This window comes from Ursus arctos, unplaced genomic scaffold, assembly GCF_023065955.2.
Source record: "Ursus arctos isolate Adak ecotype North America unplaced genomic scaffold, UrsArc2.0 scaffold_40, whole genome shotgun sequence".
Lineage (NCBI taxonomy): Eukaryota > Metazoa > Chordata > Mammalia > Carnivora > Ursidae > Ursus > Ursus arctos.
In genome coordinates, this window is record NW_026623057.1 from 1,067,954 (window position 1) to 1,086,608 (window position 18,655).

Consider the following 18,655-nt stretch of genomic DNA (forward strand, 5'->3'; position numbering starts at 1 on the left):
AACAAAAGCAAAAATAAACAAGTGGAACAACATCAAACTGAAATCTTCCACACGGCAAAAGAAACCATCAAAAACTTAAAAGGCCACTGACCCAATAAGAAAAAAATATCTGCGAATCATATGTGTGAGAAGAGGCTAATATCCAAAATGCACACAACACTCATACAAATCAAAACAAAAAAAAAAACTGTATAAAAAATGGGGTGAATATGTGAATAGATACTGTCCAAAGATGGCACACAGGTGCCAACAGACAGAAAAAGTTGTTCGACATCACTAATCATCGTCAGGGAAACATCAGTCAAACCCACAATCGGCTATCCCCTCACAACTGTTGGAACAGCAATTGTCCCAGAGACAGACACCAGGTGGGGTCAAGGGTGTGCAGACGAGGAGACACTGTGCGCTGTTGGTGGGAATGGAAATTGGTGCAGCCACTGTGACAAACGGTATGGAGGTTCCTGAAAAAATAAATACAACTACCGCATGACCCAGTAATGGCTCTACTGAGTATTGATTTGGAGAACACAAAAATACTGCCTCAAAAAGACAGATGCACTCCCACGTTCACTGCAGCATTATTCACAATAACCAGACATGGAAACACAGACCTTGGGGGCCTTATGCCAAGTAACTCAGACACAGAAAGACAAATACCAGATGCTCTCATGTACATTCCACGTGGAATAAACAAATACTGAACGCATAGATACTGAGAGCAGATTGGTAGGTGCCAGATTCGGGGATGGGGTGGTAGAAACGGGTGACGGTGGTCCAAGTCTCAATGTTTGAGTGAGAAAATCCGACAGTCATGAAATGTTCTGTCCAGCATGGAGACTAAAACTAACCCCGCAGCATGGGGTATAGGTTTCCCTGCTCTTTGAAAGTACAGGGCTTCTGAGAAACCTTGCACAGCAGAAATGGTGTAAAGAAGGAATGACCATTCATTTACACGGAAAAATTGGACAGTGTGCTCAGACTCCAAGATTCCTTCTCTTTGGCTTTTCTTAGGCCTCAGGACACAAGTTTCTAACGGAGGCCCAGCATAAATGAAGATAAAGCACAGCAGAGGCTCACAGACACAATTCAAAGTGCTGGTGGCTGGATGCGGAGAGCGGTTCCCAGCGGAAGGAGCTGGTTGGGGTGCACGCCGCCTCTGTCGTGCTTCTCCCCAAAACAGATGCTGAACGCGATTCTCACTGTTCACCTTTTTTCATAAGAGGGAAATCCTCTTTAGGTCTCTTCCTCTCACTGAAGCTGGGTAATAACGTAGTTCTTTCAAGAAAGCCAAGTGTCTTACTGTGAACGTTTAAAAGCTGGGGGATACTTGTACTTGAGCATTGCTGAGGGAGGAGATGTGAAAGGTTCTCCCAGACACAAACCTCAGCAGATCCACCGGGAAAGGCACCTTCCTCAGCATGCGGAACACGGACTACCTCCTTACCCCAGAAACCCTCTCCTTCCCCTCGATCAGGACAACCCACAACAGCTGGGAGTTACCCCAATTCCTCCGTTCTCCTGCTCCTAATATCTAACTCATCAGCAAATCCTGTGAGCTCCATCTTCAAAATGGACCCAGAATAGGTCTAACCACTCCATCCAAGGCCACCTGTCTGGTCCACAGTGCCTGAGTTCCTGGAAAAGCTTCGTCATTGACCTGCCTTGCCATCTTCAACCCTCTGTCATCTGTTCTCAACGCTGTAGCCACGATGGCCTAGTGAAACAGGGTCTCATGGGGTTATAGCCCTGGAATGGCTTTCTGTCGCCCTCTGTCACCTCCCTGAGGTCATGTCCTAAGCTGTCCCCTGTGGCCACAGGGCCTTCTTGCTGCTCCTGGACATATCTGGAATTCTCCTGCCCCAGAGCCTTTGCACATGCTTTCCCTTCTGTTTAGAATGCTCTTGATGTGTTCTCACTCGCCTTCTGAGAAGTCTGAATTGGAGTGACAGGGACAGAAGGTGAGGCTGTGTGTGTTGGGTGAGGCTGGTGGCCCAGAAAAAGGTTTTCTGCCAGCTCTCCACCTGTGCCTCACTTGTCCTCAGCCAGGAACTTGCACACAGCCCTCACCTGTCACAACTCTCACACAGGAGACCCACAGCCACCCCTGGAGCCCACCCTGCCCACACCCTGCTGCAGAATGCATTCAGCTCTCCTCTGGGACCCCTGTCAGCTTTACCCAGACCTGGAACTCCCCCGTCTCCTGCAAAGCTCCCGGATTCCCCCTCTTCTTGCAAAATCACACTGGCGCAAGGCTTTCATGAGAAAGCTATAATGCTAACTAATGAAAGGTTCACACCTACTTTCCCCTTCTGTTGCCTTTCTCTCCTTCTGTCCTACCTGTGCAAACTGTAACATATCAGTGGAACATGAACATGCTCTGAGATCTGAATCTTTCATTGCAGCTTTCTGAGGACTCCTTATGTGATAAGAAACTAGTGTATCTTACAACAGGGTGTTTTACAACTATCATCTATAGAACAGTACAGCCCAAATCACTACAATTTTACCTCACTCTTCATGAAGCAGAACACTTTTTCCTTTCTTCTTTTACTTAAATTCCAGTTAGTTCACATGCCATGGAATATTCGCTTCAGGGGTAGGATTTAGTGATTCCTCACCTGCATACAGTACCCAGTGCTCATCACAAGCGCCCTCCTTAATACCCCTCACCCATTTAACTCTTCCCCCCACGCCCCTGTCCTGCAGCAACACTCAGTTTGTTCTCCAAGGTTGAGTCTATTTCCTTGTTTGCCTTTCTCATCACCCCTCAACTCTGTTCATCTGTTTTCTTTCTGAAATTCCACAAGCGTGAGAGCATAGGATATTTGTCTTTCCTCACTAATTTTGTTTAGCTTAATACACTCTAGATCCATCCACATCCTTGCAAATGGTAAGATTTCATTCTTTTTGAAACTGGGTCATATTCCCATATATATATATATGTGTATATATATATGTATATATACATATATACATATATATATGTGTGTATATATATATATATATACACATATATACATATATACATATATTTACGTATCCCACATCTGCTTTATCCATTCATCAGTGCATGGACTTTGGGATTCTCTCCATAGTTTGGCTACTGTGGACATTGTTGCTATAAACATCATGGTGCATGTACCCCCTTCGAATGTGCATTTTTGTATCTTTTGGGTAAGCACCTAGGAGAGCAATTGCTGGATCATGTGGTTGTTCAATGCTTAACTTTTCGAGGAACCCCCACACTGTTTCCCAGACTGTCTGCACCACTCTGCATTCCCACCAACAGGATGGGAGGGTTCCCCTTTAAGCAGAACATTATCTGCTGGCAATTTCATAAGAGGAAACAAAACCTCTGCGAGATGCACCCAGGGTCAGGCAAGCAGTTGCAGAATTCACCCCAAGGCTCCTGACGCCAAGCCCCTTGAAGCCACCAGCATGCCACTATCCAAAAGAATTCCCAGACTCTCCTTCTGACTCCACCACCAAAGAAACTACAGACAGAATATGGCACCTCAAAATATCGAGATAATAGTAAAACTAGACAGTCAAGCTCAACTTTTAAACAGGAACAGGCCCATTTGGATAATTTTGAATTTTCCCTCCACCCTAATTTTAACTCTTCTGATGAATAAACTAATCAATGATGAAACATCACCTTTGTCAAATGACATCATCCAACTCTGTATCAGATGAAAAAAAGCCATCTAACTCTAGATGCTGGCCACTCAACCATATCTTAGGCCCAATTGAATAAACATTGTTAGATGAAGGAACAAATTAGATGTTACAAACAGGCACAGAGTGAATCTCACCTTCCCTTTCTAATAAAAGAGGGTTCCTAGGAAACAGATAGTCAAAATACATTTGTAAGCAATAAATGGACAGAGAAATTGTGATCCCCTGCAAAGTTCTACCTGCAGGGAAACTAAGTAATTCTTGCACCAAACCCAGAATGCTGACAGCTACTTCAATTTTACTTTGTGGCTCAACTAGAGAAAAGAGAAAAGCCCAGGAGGTTTTGGGATAATGAGAGGTTTTACCTCCAGTCCTGACATAGATAGGACATTATGCCAAAATAGCTGTGTTTTCTCTGAACACTGGCGTCCTGTGACAAGCTGCCTCCCTGACTCAGATGCTGACGTTCAAAACCTCGGGTCTCATGGAGCCAGAGCAGAGAAGTGCTGTCAGCTGGGGAGAAGAAGGCACCTCTGACCTAAAGCCTGCACACCTGCTTCGGTTTCTGGACGAAGGGGCAACACATACTTGTTGTTTAGCAGTAATTATCTTCATTCTCAATAGACCAATGACCTTGCCTTTTCTGGAAAGCAGACTTACTCTTCTAAAGAAACCCTCAATTCGTCTATTCCCAATGCAACTAGAGTGGGGTCTGGTTTACGCCCGCCTCCAGGCCCCCACCTGGAGGATTTTCCTGCATGATTCTAACAGCCAATTACCACTAACTCGGGGGCACACGGGGCATAATGCTGAAGTTGGGGGATGGCTCTGGGGCTTGCTACTGCCACACCTGTGCCTGGGGGACCAGGGCACACCCTGCTGAACTCGGGGTACTGCTCAAGATGCATCACCTGCACTGTGTCAGAGAACCGGGGGACACCCCACTGAAGGTGGGGATTCTGTGAGGTCCTTACCCGCACTCTTCCCGGGGAACAGGGGAAACCCTGAAATTCTGCAACCCATCCCACAAAAGCTCAGGTGAGTGGGCGCCCTGGAGTTCACGGGTATGGGGAATAAGGCCAGTTGAGGACATGGGGCGGAAGAGACTTTAAAGGGAAAAAGAAAACTCACCTGAGTCCCCACAATGAACCCTCTCCACGTGCCCTTCCAGAACCCTGCCTCCCACCTGGGGCGCACCCTACCCCCCGACCCCCACCCCGGGGCATGCTGCTCACTCACCAGCCCGGACCTCCGCAGGGCAACTCTCTCTCTCCCAGTGCCCCTTCTTCTGCCCCAGGTCTGCAACCCGCTGCAACTCTGGGACCGCCCACAGAGACGTAGCTCCACCCCCAAGCGGTGATTGGTCGGGGAGGGTGGTGCCCTAGCCCCTTGGATGCCGGGCAACCCGCCCTCAAGCCCCTGGAACCCTGAAAGTGCAGGGGGTCCAAGAGGCGCCTCCTCTACTCAACACCCAGCACAGGCATGGGTGGGGTCGTGGGCCGGGCTCCCCCCACACACCTGGCCCCTTCCAGGGACCCCCCTCTAGCTGCAGACCACCCTCAGCGTCCTGCCCCTTCCCTTTCTGCACCAGCCCTCCCTGCTGGGGTGTGCCTGGTTCTGGGCAAGGTCAGTGGCTCTCAGACCCTCCAAGGCTTGGGCTTTAGGACATGCAATGATTTCATGCATTTTCAGTATGTACATGTCAGTATGACTTTAATCTTATGGGAGCCAAAGAGGTTCTTTATTTTTTCTTATCTTCATGTTGGCATTTTTGGTTATTGTTTTCTTCTCGAAACAGATGTACAACATGTGCTTGGGGCAGAAATAGGGCCCATGCTTTGAGGTTTTGCCCAGTCATTTTGAGCCGGGTAAAATGTTAAAGGATAGCTTCCCTGGGAGCCCAGGATCAGGGCCCACAGATGATATAAGATAAACATTACTTTTATCATTATAATTGCTCCTAAATGGAGGAATTTGAGACAAAAGCACCTTTCACAAGAGTACCAAGAAATCAAAATGATGCCCACAGAAGGCTACCTGCTCCATGGTCAGCACAGGTAACAGAAGTGTTCACAGTCTCTGGACTCCTGCCCTTCTCCTGCCCAAATCTCTGAAGCACACAGACCACTTAAAATCAGAATTGTAGAACTGCTAGACACCTTAGAGATGTCTGGCACCATTCCCTTGGACTGCAGTATAAAACACAGTAGCTCGTTGTCACAAACTAATTTCAACATGAAGTGCCCCCTGGATGCACTAAGTTCTTTCTCTGCAAATGTTGACTAATGTAAGTCACAGTCATACCAGTTAAACACTACGATGGCTGGGAAGTCATCGTCGGTAAGGGAATATTTTAGCCATGTTTATAAGCATTGGCTCACTTTGTAGAAGAGGCTGAGCTGAGTGTTTTTAAATACTATTTCAGGTACAAGAGAGGAGTTAAGATGGCGGAGGAGTAGGGGACCCCTTTTTCACAGGTCCCCTGAGTCGAGCTGGATAGGTACCAGACCAGCCTAAACAACCACGGAATCAGCCTGAGACGCAGGAAGATACATCTGGATCTCTACAAATGAACATCTCCAGCGCTGAGTATTGAGGTACGAAGCGGGGAGCCGTGAAACCGGGCACAGATATCGGAAGATAAACGGAAGGGGGAGGGAGCCGCCGCGTTCGGGCGCCGGGAAGCGGCAGCCACCTGGGGGGGGGGGGGAGCGGGCGGACTCACAGAGGGCACCCGCGAGAGAGCGGACTGAGACCGGTGAGCCGGGAGCGCGCGCCACCAGGCATCTCGCGGAACCCGGGAATCCCGTGTGCTCACGGGATCCAGACTGAGACCGGGAGCTCCCGGAGCGCATGCGGGGCAGCTGGCAGCTGGCAGGCCACCTGCACGGGGGAGCGGGCGGACTCACGGTCGGCACCCGCGAAACAGCAGACTGAGACCCTGAACCGGGTGCGCGCGCCACCAGGCTTCTCACGGAATTCCTGAATCCCGGTGTGCTCACGGGATCCAGACTGAGACCAGGAGCTTCTGGAGCACGCGCAGGGCGGCTGCCGGTTGGCGGGCCACCTGCACGGGGGAGCGGGCGGACTCACGGTCGGCACCCACGAAACAGCAGACTGAGACCCTGAACCGGGTGCGCGCGCCACCAGGCTTCTCACGGAACTCCGGAATCCTGGTGTGCTCACGGGATCCAGACTGAGACCAGGAGATCCGGGAGCGCGCGGGGGGGGGGGGGGGGGGGGCGGCGGCTGGCGGCTGGCAGCATTAGAAACACAAAGGACAGAGACGCGCCTGCCCTGGAAGTGAGGGCAGGGACGCCGGGTGTGGGGCGCACATCCCGGGACGCTACAGGGTTGAGCAGCACCAACAGTAACGGAGTTAAAGTGGCCAGAACATCGGTGGAGAATGGGCCGCAATCCCTCTGTTCTGTGACAATTCAGCCTCTGCTGCTCTGACTCTCAGAAGAGGCACAGCAGACCGCCAGAGAAAGCCGCCAGGGAACAAAAGCCTGGAAATACCGGCTCACAGCGTGCCCACCGCCATCCCCCCTCGCAGGGGACACGGAAACTCTACCCAAACAGGGTTGCCTGAGTATGGGCCTGGCAAAATACAAACCCTTAACAATAGAGAACAAACGGATGGTTACCAGAGAGGAGGAGGTGCATAGAGGGATGAGTGAAATAGATGAAGCGGATTAAGAGGACACTTTTCTGGATGACCACTGAGTAATATATAGAATTACTGAATCACTCTCTTGTACACCTGAAACGAATGTAACACTGTATGTTAGCTCTACTGGAATTAAAATAAATTTTTTAAAAAGATTTTTCTTTCAGGAACCTCTTTGAAAAAGCTTTTCCTCTGCAATGTGCACAAGCCCTACTTGGGAGGATTCACTCTACAATAATTATTCACTCTATGCCTCGAATTCAGATTTCACTGAGTTCTTACTGTGGATCCCAGCCCACGGGAGCCATGGTCCTTTTCTGTCCAGGCTCAGCACCTATGCCTTCAAGATTGGAAGTAGAGACACATGTCACTTCACAGTCCAGAAAGCTATTATTGTTTCTGTTTCAGTGTGAGAGAGTCACAGACTTTGGGACAGGTTTCAGAGCAGGTTTATTATGGATCCTGGATCTCTACTTCAATGTTCATTACCTGGATCCATTTGGCTAATAGGTTCCCTGTGGATGGACTTGCTTCCAAGCACATACATGGAAGATGCAAAGGTGAGTGGGCTTGGTGCGGGACAGGAAGAAGACCAAAATCAGACAAGGGTCCGACCCCTCCCCTGATCCAGGAACTGCTACAGGAGAGGGTATGGGAGGTAGAATCCATGCGAAACTCCAAGGTCACCAGCTGAACACAGGAGGCATAGGTCAAGGGATCCGGAGATGCAGGGGTTGAAGGCTGCTCTGAGCTACCTCTGGGAGGAAGGGAGGGAAGGAATGGGGAGACACTGCCTGCCCCTGGCCTATGCCAGCTGCCCACCGCTCCGACACGCATCCGTCTACACAGCTGACACACAGCCTGGGCTCAGGATGGGCTGGCTCGGGTCCCTCAATCCTCAGTGGGACAGCTGGCCCCAGGGCTCAGAGACAGGCTGAGGGAGATGAGAGGGAAAGCTGCCCCACCCACGTCATCCCCTCCTTGAGCAGACAGCCCTTCAGAACTGCTAAAAAAAAAAAAAAAAAAAAAAAAAAACCCACTAACGGCGTTGAAAGACATGCCATGGATGAACTAAGGCATAGAGATATGTAAAATAACATCCACTTTTAAGTTCAGAGCTGTCATCTCAGGAAGTGGGGAGAGCTTCCCTGAAGAAGACTGAGGGGAGGGCAGGCCATGCTGAAAAGGGAGACATGGCTCTCCTGATTGGGGACCTGCAGCCTCCTTCCAGGGCAGGACATCATCCTCGCATCACACGAGATCCATGGAAGTGTTCCATCAGGGCCAGATATTTGTCTGGAGAAGGCTACCCTGGCATCGGACTGCACAGGGCACCAGGGACGAGGGCCAGATGGAGGACGGACAATACCCCGGAGGCCATGGGGCAAGAGCAGAGGCACACGACCTTGAAGATGATGATGAAAAGCAGGAGGTGGCAGCATGGAGCCGGCCCGAAAGTGCCATGGGAGCAGTGCCCACAGCTACACTGACTGGGGGCCTTCTGTGCCAGGAGTGGCTGACTTCAGTGGGCTCCAGACTAGTCCTGACCACAAGTCTAGGAAGTGTGCACCACCCCCGGCCTCCTCTCCCCTTGCAGCTGCTAGGAATCACGGTCACAGACCCTGGTCAGCTTTTGTGGAAACCAAGCAGTGGCTCCCCCGCGTGCTGCACCTCTGGTGGTGGTCCAGTGCGACCCTCGTGCCTGGCCAGACACTGATGTCTACCTGTCTCCACACAAATCCACAGACAGGAGGGTGTCCCTGAATTCCACAGCACCTGATGAAACAGATCCACGGAACCCAACACCCAGTGGGTCACTCGGGACCTCACCTATGAGGTCATGGAGCTCACCATACCCTATTTCCGTCACTTCCCACAGAAAGCCTGGTTCTGATCCCCCACAATACCATACATCCTGGTTGCTGACCTGGGGTCATGCCATGAACCCACATGGCACCTTTCTTTTAGAGAAGCCTATGCCTACACCTCCTAGAAAATATTTCTAATGAAGTACAAGCCCATCAGGACTACGGTGTGAACGGTAGCACACAGCCTGCATGGTAGTAGTCAGTAATTCTAACAAGGGTTAACCCCACCCCCCGTCTCACAAAACCTTCCTCCGTCCCCACGGAACTCATGGTCTGCCCTCAGAAAACCCTCCAGGAAACAAACCTTTCATCTGAATGCTCTCTTCACCTTCTGCTACAAATCTTGTCCAACCACAATGATATGAAACTAGAAATCAGTCTCAAGAACAAAATGGGACAGTCAAAAACAGGTGGAGATTGGGGGGCCTGGGTGGCTCAGTCATTAACGATCTGCCTTCAGCTCAGGTCGTGATCCCAGGAGCCTGGGATCTAGCCCCGAATCAGGCTCCTTGCTCAGTGGGAAGCCCGCTTCTCCCTCTCCCACCCCCCTGCTTGCGTTCCCTCTCTCGCTGTCTCACTCTCTGCCAGATACTTAAATAATCTTAAAAACATATGTGGAGATTTAACAACATGCTACTGAACAACCAACAGTCAAAGAAGAAATCAAAAAAATTTTTAGAAATACCTTGACACTGATGAAAAAGACAACCTACAAAAACTTATGGGATGCAGCAAAAGTAGCTCTACGGGGGGGACGTTCATAGAAATTCAAGTCTTCATCAATCCATGAGAATGCTCTCCAATAAACAGCCTGATTTCTGTGGTAAAGAAGTAGAAAAAAAAAAACAGCAAACAAAGCCCCAAATTAGTAGAAATAAGGAAATAACAAAAAGGAATGCATAAATAAATCCAACAGAGACTAAAAAGACAAAAAAACACACACACACACACACACACACACAATGAAAATGAGAGCTGCCTTTTTTGGAAAGATAAACAAAACTGACAAACTTAGCTAGACTCACCAAGAGAGACAGAGGACTCGAATGCAATCAGGAAAGAAAGATAATGGATTCCTGTCTCATATCAAAATCAAAAGAACTCTTCAACCTTGGACACAACAACTTCTTGCAAGCCACGTCTCTAAAGGCAAAGGAAATAAAAGCAAAAATGAACTATTGGCACTTCATCAAGATAAAAAGTTTCTGCACGGCAAAGCAAACGATCAACAAAACAAAAAGGCAACCTATGGAATCGAAGAAGATATCTGCAAATGATATTACAGATAAAGGGCCGGTATCCAAGATCTATAAAGAACTCCTCAAACTCGACACCCAAAAAATGGGCAGAAGACACAAAGAGATACTTGTCCAGAGAAGACATACAAATGGCCAACAGACACATGAAAAAATGCTCCACATCACTTGCCATCAGGCAAATACAAATCAAAACTACAATGAGATACCACCTTACACCAGTTAGAATGGTTAAAATTAACAAGGCAGGGGGCACCTGGGTGGCACAGCGGTTAAGCGTCTGCCTTCGGCTCAGGGCGTGATCCCGGCATTATGGGATGGAGCCCCACATCAGGCTCCTCCGCTATGAGCCTGCTTCTTCCTCTCCCACTCCCCCTGCTTGTGTTCCCTCTCTCGCTGGCTGTCTCTATCTCTGTGGAATAAATAAATAAAATCTTGAGAAGAAATTAACAAGACAGGAAATAAAAAAAAGTCAGAGAGGATGTGGAGAAAGGGGAGCCCTCTAACACTACTCGTGAGAATTCAAGCTGGTACAGCCACTTTTGAAAACAATATGGAGATTCCTCAAGACGTTGAACACAGAGCTATCCTACGACCCACCAATTGCACTACTGGGTATTTACCCCATAGACACAGAGTAATGAAAAGAAGGGGCACCTGTATCCCAATGTTCATAGCAGCAATGTCCCTAATAGCCAAACTGTGGAAGGAGCCAAGATGTCCTTCAGCAGATGAATGGACAGAGAAGATGTGGTTCATCTATACAATGGAATATTACTCAGTCATCAGAAAGGATGAATACCCACCATTTGCACCAACGTGGATGGACCAGGAGGGGATTATGCTAAGTGAAATTAAGTCAAGCAGAGAAAGACAATTATCATATCGTTTCACTCCTATGTGGAATGGAAGGAATAGCATGGAGGACATTAGGAGAAGGAAGGGAAAAGTGAAGGTGGGGAATGAGAGGGGGAGATGAACCATGAGAGACTATTGACACTGGGAAACAAACTGAAGGTTGCAGAAAGGGAGGGGTAGGGGAATGGGTTATCCTGGTGATGGGTATTAAGGAGGGCACGTGTCATAATGAGCACTAGGTGTTATATGCAAACAATGAATCCTGGAACACTACATCAAAAACAAATGAAGTACTGTAGGGTGACTAACATAATTTTAAAAAAAGAGAAAGATATGAAATCCATACAGGAAAACTGTCACTATTTGCAAATGACATGAAATCCCAAAGGATTCCACAAAAAAAAAAAAAAAAAAAAAAAAAAAAAAAAAAAACAGAATAAACAAATTCAAGAAAGCTGCAGGATATAAAGTCAATATACAGAGACCTGTTGTCTTTATTTTTTTTCAGATTTTATTTATTTATTTGACAGGAAGAGAAAAAGCACGAGCCGGGGGAGTGTCAGAAAGACGGAGAAGCAGACCCTCGCTAAGCGGGGAGCCCAACACGGGGCTCGATCCCAGAACTCTGGGATCATGACCTGAGCAGAAAGCAGACGCTTCACCTATGGAGCCACCCAGATGACCCAACTTCTTGCATTTCTGTATACTGATGACACACTTTCGCAAAGAGAAATTAAAAAAGCAATGCCATTTACAATTGCATCAAAAAAAAAAATCTAGGAATAAAAGTAACCAAGAATGAGAAAGACATAGTACACTCAACACATGGCAGAAAAGAAATGAAAAACATGTGTGTCGAGGGGGGCAGAATGTATGGGTCAAAGATTTGGAAGGCAACACAAACAAATGGAAGCATACGCCATGCTCCTTAACTGGAAGAGTTAATTATGTGAACATGTCCATCGTACCCAAAGCAATCGACAGATGTGATGAAATCCCCATCTGAATTCCAGTGGCATTATTCGAGGAAATAGAAAACAGTCCTCAAACTTGTATGGAATCACAAAAGACCCCAAATACCCAAAGCAACCTGGAGAAAGAAAGGTGCAGTCAACACACTCCTGGATTTCAAGCTAGATTACAAAGCTGTTGTCATCAAAACAGGACGGTACTGGCAGAAACACAGACACCAGGTCAGCGGAACAGAACAGAAAGCTCAGAAACTTACCCACACGTAGATGACCCTAACTTACGACACAGCAGCAGAAGATATGCCATGAGGGAAGGACTGTGTCTTCAGTGAGCGGTCACAGGCCAACTGGACACTAAATGCAGAAGAATATAACTGGGTCACTTTCTTACACCACACACAAAATTTTTAATGGATGAATGATTTGAACATAAGACCCGAATCCATAAACCTCCAAGAAGACACAGGTACTAAGTCTCTCGACATTGGTTTTGGCAAAGAGTCTTCAGATCGGACACCAAATGCAAAGGCAACAAAAGCAAAAATAAACAAGTGGAACAACATCAAACTGAAATCTTCCACACGGCAAAAGAAACCATCAAAAACTTAAAAGGCCACTGACCCAATAAGAAAAAAATATCTGCGAATCATATGTGTGAGAAGAGGCTAATATCCAAAATGCACACAACACTCATACAAATCAAAACAAAAAAAAAAACTGTATAAAAAATGGGGTGAATATGTGAATAGATACTGTCCAAAGATGGCACACAGGTGCCAACAGACAGAAAAAGTTGTTCGACATCACTAATCATCGTCAGGGAAACATCAGTCAAACCCACAATCGGCTATCCCCTCACAACTGTTGGAACAGCAATTGTCCCAGAGACAGACACCAGGTGGGGTCAAGGGTGTGCAGACGAGGAGACACTGTGCGCTGTTGGTGGGAATGGAAATTGGTGCAGCCACTGTGACAAACGGTATGGAGGTTCCTGAAAAAATAAATACAACTACCGCATGACCCAGTAATGGCTCTACTGAGTATTGATTTGGAGAACACAAAAATACTGCCTCAAAAAGACAGATGCACTCCCACGTTCACTGCAGCATTATTCACAATAACCAGACATGGAAACACAGACCTTGGGGGCCTTATGCCAAGTAACTCAGACACAGAAAGACAAATACCAGATGCTCTCATGTACATTCCACGTGGAATAAACAAATACTGAACGCATAGATACTGAGAGCAGATTGGTAGGTGCCAGATTCGGGGATGGGGTGGTAGAAACGGGTGACGGTGGTCCAAGTCTCAATGTTTGAGTGAGAAAATCCGACAGTCATGAAATGTTCTGTCCAGCATGGAGACTAAAACTAACCCCGCAGCATGGGGTATAGGTTTCCCTGCTCTTTGAAAGTACAGGGCTTCTGAGAAACCTTGCACAGCAGAAATGGTGTAAAGAAGGAATGACCATTCATTTACACGGAAAAATTGGACAGTGTGCTCAGACTCCAAGATTCCTTCTCTTTGGCTTTTCTTAGGCCTCAGGACACAAGTTTCTAACGGAGGCCCAGCATAAATGAAGATAAAGCACAGCAGAGGCTCACAGACACAATTCAAAGTGCTGGTGGCTGGATGCGGAGAGCGGTTCCCAGCGGAAGGAGCTGGTTGGGGTGCACGCCGCCTCTGTCGTGCTTCTCCCCAAAACAGATGCTGAACGCGATTCTCACTGTTCACCTTTTTTCATAAGAGGGAAATCCTCTTTAGGTCTCTTCCTCTCACTGAAGCTGGGTAATAACGTAGTTCTTTCAAGAAAGCCAAGTGTCTTACTGTGAACGTTTAAAAGCTGGGGGATACTTGTACTTGAGCATTGCTGAGGGAGGAGATGTGAAAGGTTCTCCCAGACACAAACCTCAGCAGATCCACCGGGAAAGGCACCTTCCTCAGCATGCGGAACACGGACTACCTCCTTACCCCAGAAACCCTCTCCTTCCCCTCGATCAGGACAACCCACAACAGCTGGGAGTTACCCCAATTCCTCCGTTCTCCTGCTCCTAATATCTAACTCATCAGCAAATCCTGTGAGCTCCATCTTCAAAATGGACCCAGAATAGGTCTAACCACTCCATCCAAGGCCACCTGTCTGGTCCACAGTGCCTGAGTTCCTGGAAAAGCTTCGTCATTGACCTGCCTTGCCATCTTCAACCCTCTGTCATCTGTTCTCAACGCTGTAGCCACGATGGCCTAGTGAAACAGGGTCTCATGGGGTTATAGCCCTGGAATGGCTTTCTGTCGCCCTCTGTCACCTCCCTGAGGTCATGTCCTAAGCTGTCCCCTGTGGCCACAGGGCCTTCTTGCTGCTCCTGGACATATCTGGAATTCTCCTGCCCCAGAGCCTTTGCACATGCTTTCCCTTCTGTTTAGAATGCTCTTGATGTGTTCTCACTCGCCTTCTGAGAAGTCTGAATTGGAGTGACAGGGACAGAAGGTGAGGCTGTGTGTGTTGGGTGAGGCTGGTGGCCCAGAAAAAGGTTTTCTGCCAGCTCTCCACCTGTGCCTCACTTGTCCTCAGCCAGGAACTTGCACACAGCCCTCACCTGTCACAACTCTCACACAGGAGACCCACAGCCACCCCTGGAGCCCACCCTGCCCACACCCTGCTGCAGAATGCATTCAGCTCTCCTCTGGGACCCCTGTCAGCTTTACCCAGACCTGGAACTCCCCCGTCTCCTGCAAAGCTCCCGGATTCCCCCTCTTCTTGCAAAATCACACTGGCGCAAGGCTTTCATGAGAAAGCTATAATGCTAACTAATGAAAGGTTCACACCTACTTTCCCCTTCTGTTGCCTTTCTCTCCTTCTGTCCTACCTGTGCAAACTGTAACATATCAGTGGAACATGAACATGCTCTGAGATCTGAATCTTTCATTGCAGCTTTCTGAGGACTCCTTATGTGATAAGAAACTAGTGTATCTTACAACAGGGTGTTTTACAACTATCATCTATAGAACAGTACAGCCCAAATCACTACAATTTTACCTCACTCTTCATGAAGCAGAACACTTTTTCCTTTCTTCTTTTACTTAAATTCCAGTTAGTTCACATGCCATGGAATATTCGCTTCAGGGGTAGGATTTAGTGATTCCTCACCTGCATACAGTACCCAGTGCTCATCACAAGCGCCCTCCTTAATACCCCTCACCCATTTAACTCTTCCCCCCACGCCCCTGTCCTGCAGCAACACTCAGTTTGTTCTCCAAGGTTGAGTCTATTTCCTTGTTTGCCTTTCTCATCACCCCTCAACTCTGTTCATCTGTTTTCTTTCTGAAATTCCACAAGCGTGAGAGCATAGGATATTTGTCTTTCCTCACTAATTTTGTTTAGCTTAATACACTCTAGATCCATCCACATCCTTGCAAATGGTAAGATTTCATTCTTTTTGAAACTGGGTCATATTCCCATATATATATATATGTGTATATATATATGTATATATACATATATACATATATATATGTGTGTATATATATATATATATACACATATATACATATATACATATATTTACGTATCCCACATCTGCTTTATCCATTCATCAGTGCATGGACTTTGGGATTCTCTCCATAGTTTGGCTACTGTGGACATTGTTGCTATAAACATCATGGTGCATGTACCCCCTTCGAATGTGCATTTTTGTATCTTTTGGGTAAGCACCTAGGAGAGCAATTGCTGGATCATGTGGTTGTTCAATGCTTAACTTTTCGAGGAACCCCCACACTGTTTCCCAGACTGTCTGCACCACTCTGCATTCCCACCAACAGGATGGGAGGGTTCCCCTTTAAGCAGAACATTATCTGCTGGCAATTTCATAAGAGGAAACAAAACCTCTGCGAGATGCACCCAGGGTCAGGCAAGCAGTTGCAGAATTCACCCCAAGGCTCCTGACGCCAAGCCCCTTGAAGCCACCAGCATGCCACTATCCAAAAGAATTCCCAGACTCTCCTTCTGACTCCACCACCAAAGAAACTACAGACAGAATATGGCACCTCAAAATATCGAGATAATAGTAAAACTAGACAGTCAAGCTCAACTTTTAAACAGGAACAGGCCCATTTGGATAATTTTGAATTTTCCCTCCACCCTAATTTTAACTCTTCTGATGAATAAACTAATCAATGATGAAACATCACCTTTGTCAAATGACATCATCCAACTCTGTATCAGATGAAAAAAAGCCATCTAACTCTAGATGCTGGCCACTCAACCATATCTTAGGCCCAATTGAATAAACATTGTTAGATGAAGGAACAAATTAGATGTTACAAACAGGCACAGAGTGAATCTCACCTTCCCTTTCTAATAAAAGAGGGTTCCTAGGAAACAGATAGTCAAAATACATTTGTAAGCAATAAATGGACAGAGAAATTGTGATCCCCTGCAAAGTTCTACCTGCAGGGAAACTAAGTAATTCTTGCACCAAACCCAGAATGCTGACAGCTACTTCAATTTTACTTTGTGGCTCAACTAGAGAAAAGAGAAAAGCCCAGGAGGTTTTGGGATAATGAGAGGTTTTACCTCCAGTCCTGACATAGATAGGACATTATGCCAAAATAGCTGTGTTTTCTCTGAACACTGGCGTCCTGTGACAAGCTGCCTCCCTGACTCAGATGCTGACGTTCAAAACCTCGGGTCTCATGGAGCCAGAGCAGAGAAGTGCTGTCAGCTGGGGAGAAGAAGGCACCTCTGACCTAAAGCCTGCACACCTGCTTCGGTTTCTGGACGAAGGGGCAACACATACTTGTTGTTTAGCAGTAATTATCTTCATTCTCAATAGACCAATGACCTTGCCTTTTCTGGAAAGCAGACTTACTCTTCTAAAGAAACCCTCAATTCGTCTATTCCCAATGCAACTAGAGTGGGGTCTGGTTTACGCCCGCCTCCAGGCCCCCACCTGGAGGATTTTCCTGCATGATTCTAACAGCCAATTACCACTAACTCGGGGGCACACGGGGCATAATGCTGAAGTTGGGGGATGGCTCTGGGGCTTGCTACTGCCACACCTGTGCCTGGGGGACCAGGGCACACCCTGCTGAACTCGGGGTACTGCTCAAGATGCATCACCTGCACTGTGTCAGAGAACCGGGGGACACCCCACTGAAGGTGGGGATTCTGTGAGGTCCTTACCCGCACTCTTCCCGGGGAACAGGGGAAACCCTGAAATTCTGCAACCCATCCCACAAAAGCTCAGGTGAGTGGGCGCCCTGGAGTTCACGGGTATGGGGAATAAGGCCAGTTGAGGACATGGGGCGGAAGAGACTTTAAAGGGAAAAAGAAAACTCACCTGAGTCCCCACAATGAACCCTCTCCACGTGCCCTTCCAGAACCCTGCCTCCCACCTGGGGCGCACCCTACCCCCCGACCCCCACCCCGGGGCATGCTGCTCACTCACCAGCCCGGACCTCCGCAGGGCAACTCTCTCTCTCCCAGTGCCCCTTCTTCTGCCCCAGGTCTGCAACCCGCTGCAACTCTGGGACCGCCCACAGAGACGTAGCTCCACCCCCAAGCGGTGATTGGTCGGGGAGGGTGGTGCCCTAGCCCCTTGGATGCCGGGCAACCCGCCCTCAAGCCCCTGGAACCCTGAAAGTGCAGGGGGTCCAAGAGGCGCCTCCTCTACTCAACACCCAGCACAGGCATGGGTGGGGTCGTGGGCCGGGCTCCCCCCACACACCTGGCCCCTTCCAGGGACCCCCCTCTAGCTGCAGACCACCCTCAGCGTCCTGCCCCTTCCCTTTCTGCACCAGCCCTCCCTGCTGGGGTGTGCCTGGTTCTGGGCAAGGTCAGTGGCTCTCAGACCCTCCAAGGCTTGGGCTTTAGGACATGCAATGATTTCATGCATTTTCAGTATGTACATGTCAGTATGACTTTAATCTTATGGGAGCCAAAGAGGTTCTTTATTTTTTCTTATCTTCATGTTGGCATTTTTGGTTATTGTTTTCTTCTCGAAACAGATGTACAACATGTGCTTGGGGCAGAAATAGGGCCCATGCTTTGAGGTTTTGCCCAGTCATTTTGAGCCGGGTAAAATGTTAAAGGATAGCTTCCCTGGGAGCCCAGGATCAGGGCCCACAGATGATATAAGATAAACATTACTTTTATCATTATAATTGCTCCTAAATGGAGGAATTTGAGACAAAAGCACCTTTCACAAGAGTACCAAGAAATCAAAATGATGCCCACAGAAGGCTACCTGCTCCATGGTCAGCACAGGTAACAGAAGTGTTCACAGTCTCTGGACTCCTGCCCTTCTCCTGCCCAAATCTCTGAAGCACACAGACCACTTAAAATCAGAATTGTAG

The 18,655-nt window shown here is 47.9% G+C and overlaps 1 long non-coding RNA gene across 1 annotated transcript in view; it reads right to left on the bottom strand.

The window, feature by feature from the left end:
• LOC130542701 (uncharacterized) overlaps positions 1–18,655 on the bottom strand; it is a 60,802-nt gene that overhangs the window by 24,780 nt on the left and 17,367 nt on the right. The window contains exons 5-6 of the long non-coding RNA XR_008957416.1: positions 10,242–10,359; positions 9,902–10,034 (exon numbers count right to left, since the gene is read on the bottom strand). This is a non-coding gene — a long non-coding RNA (uncharacterized LOC130542701). The remainder of the gene's footprint in view (positions 1–9,901; positions 10,035–10,241; positions 10,360–18,655) is intronic.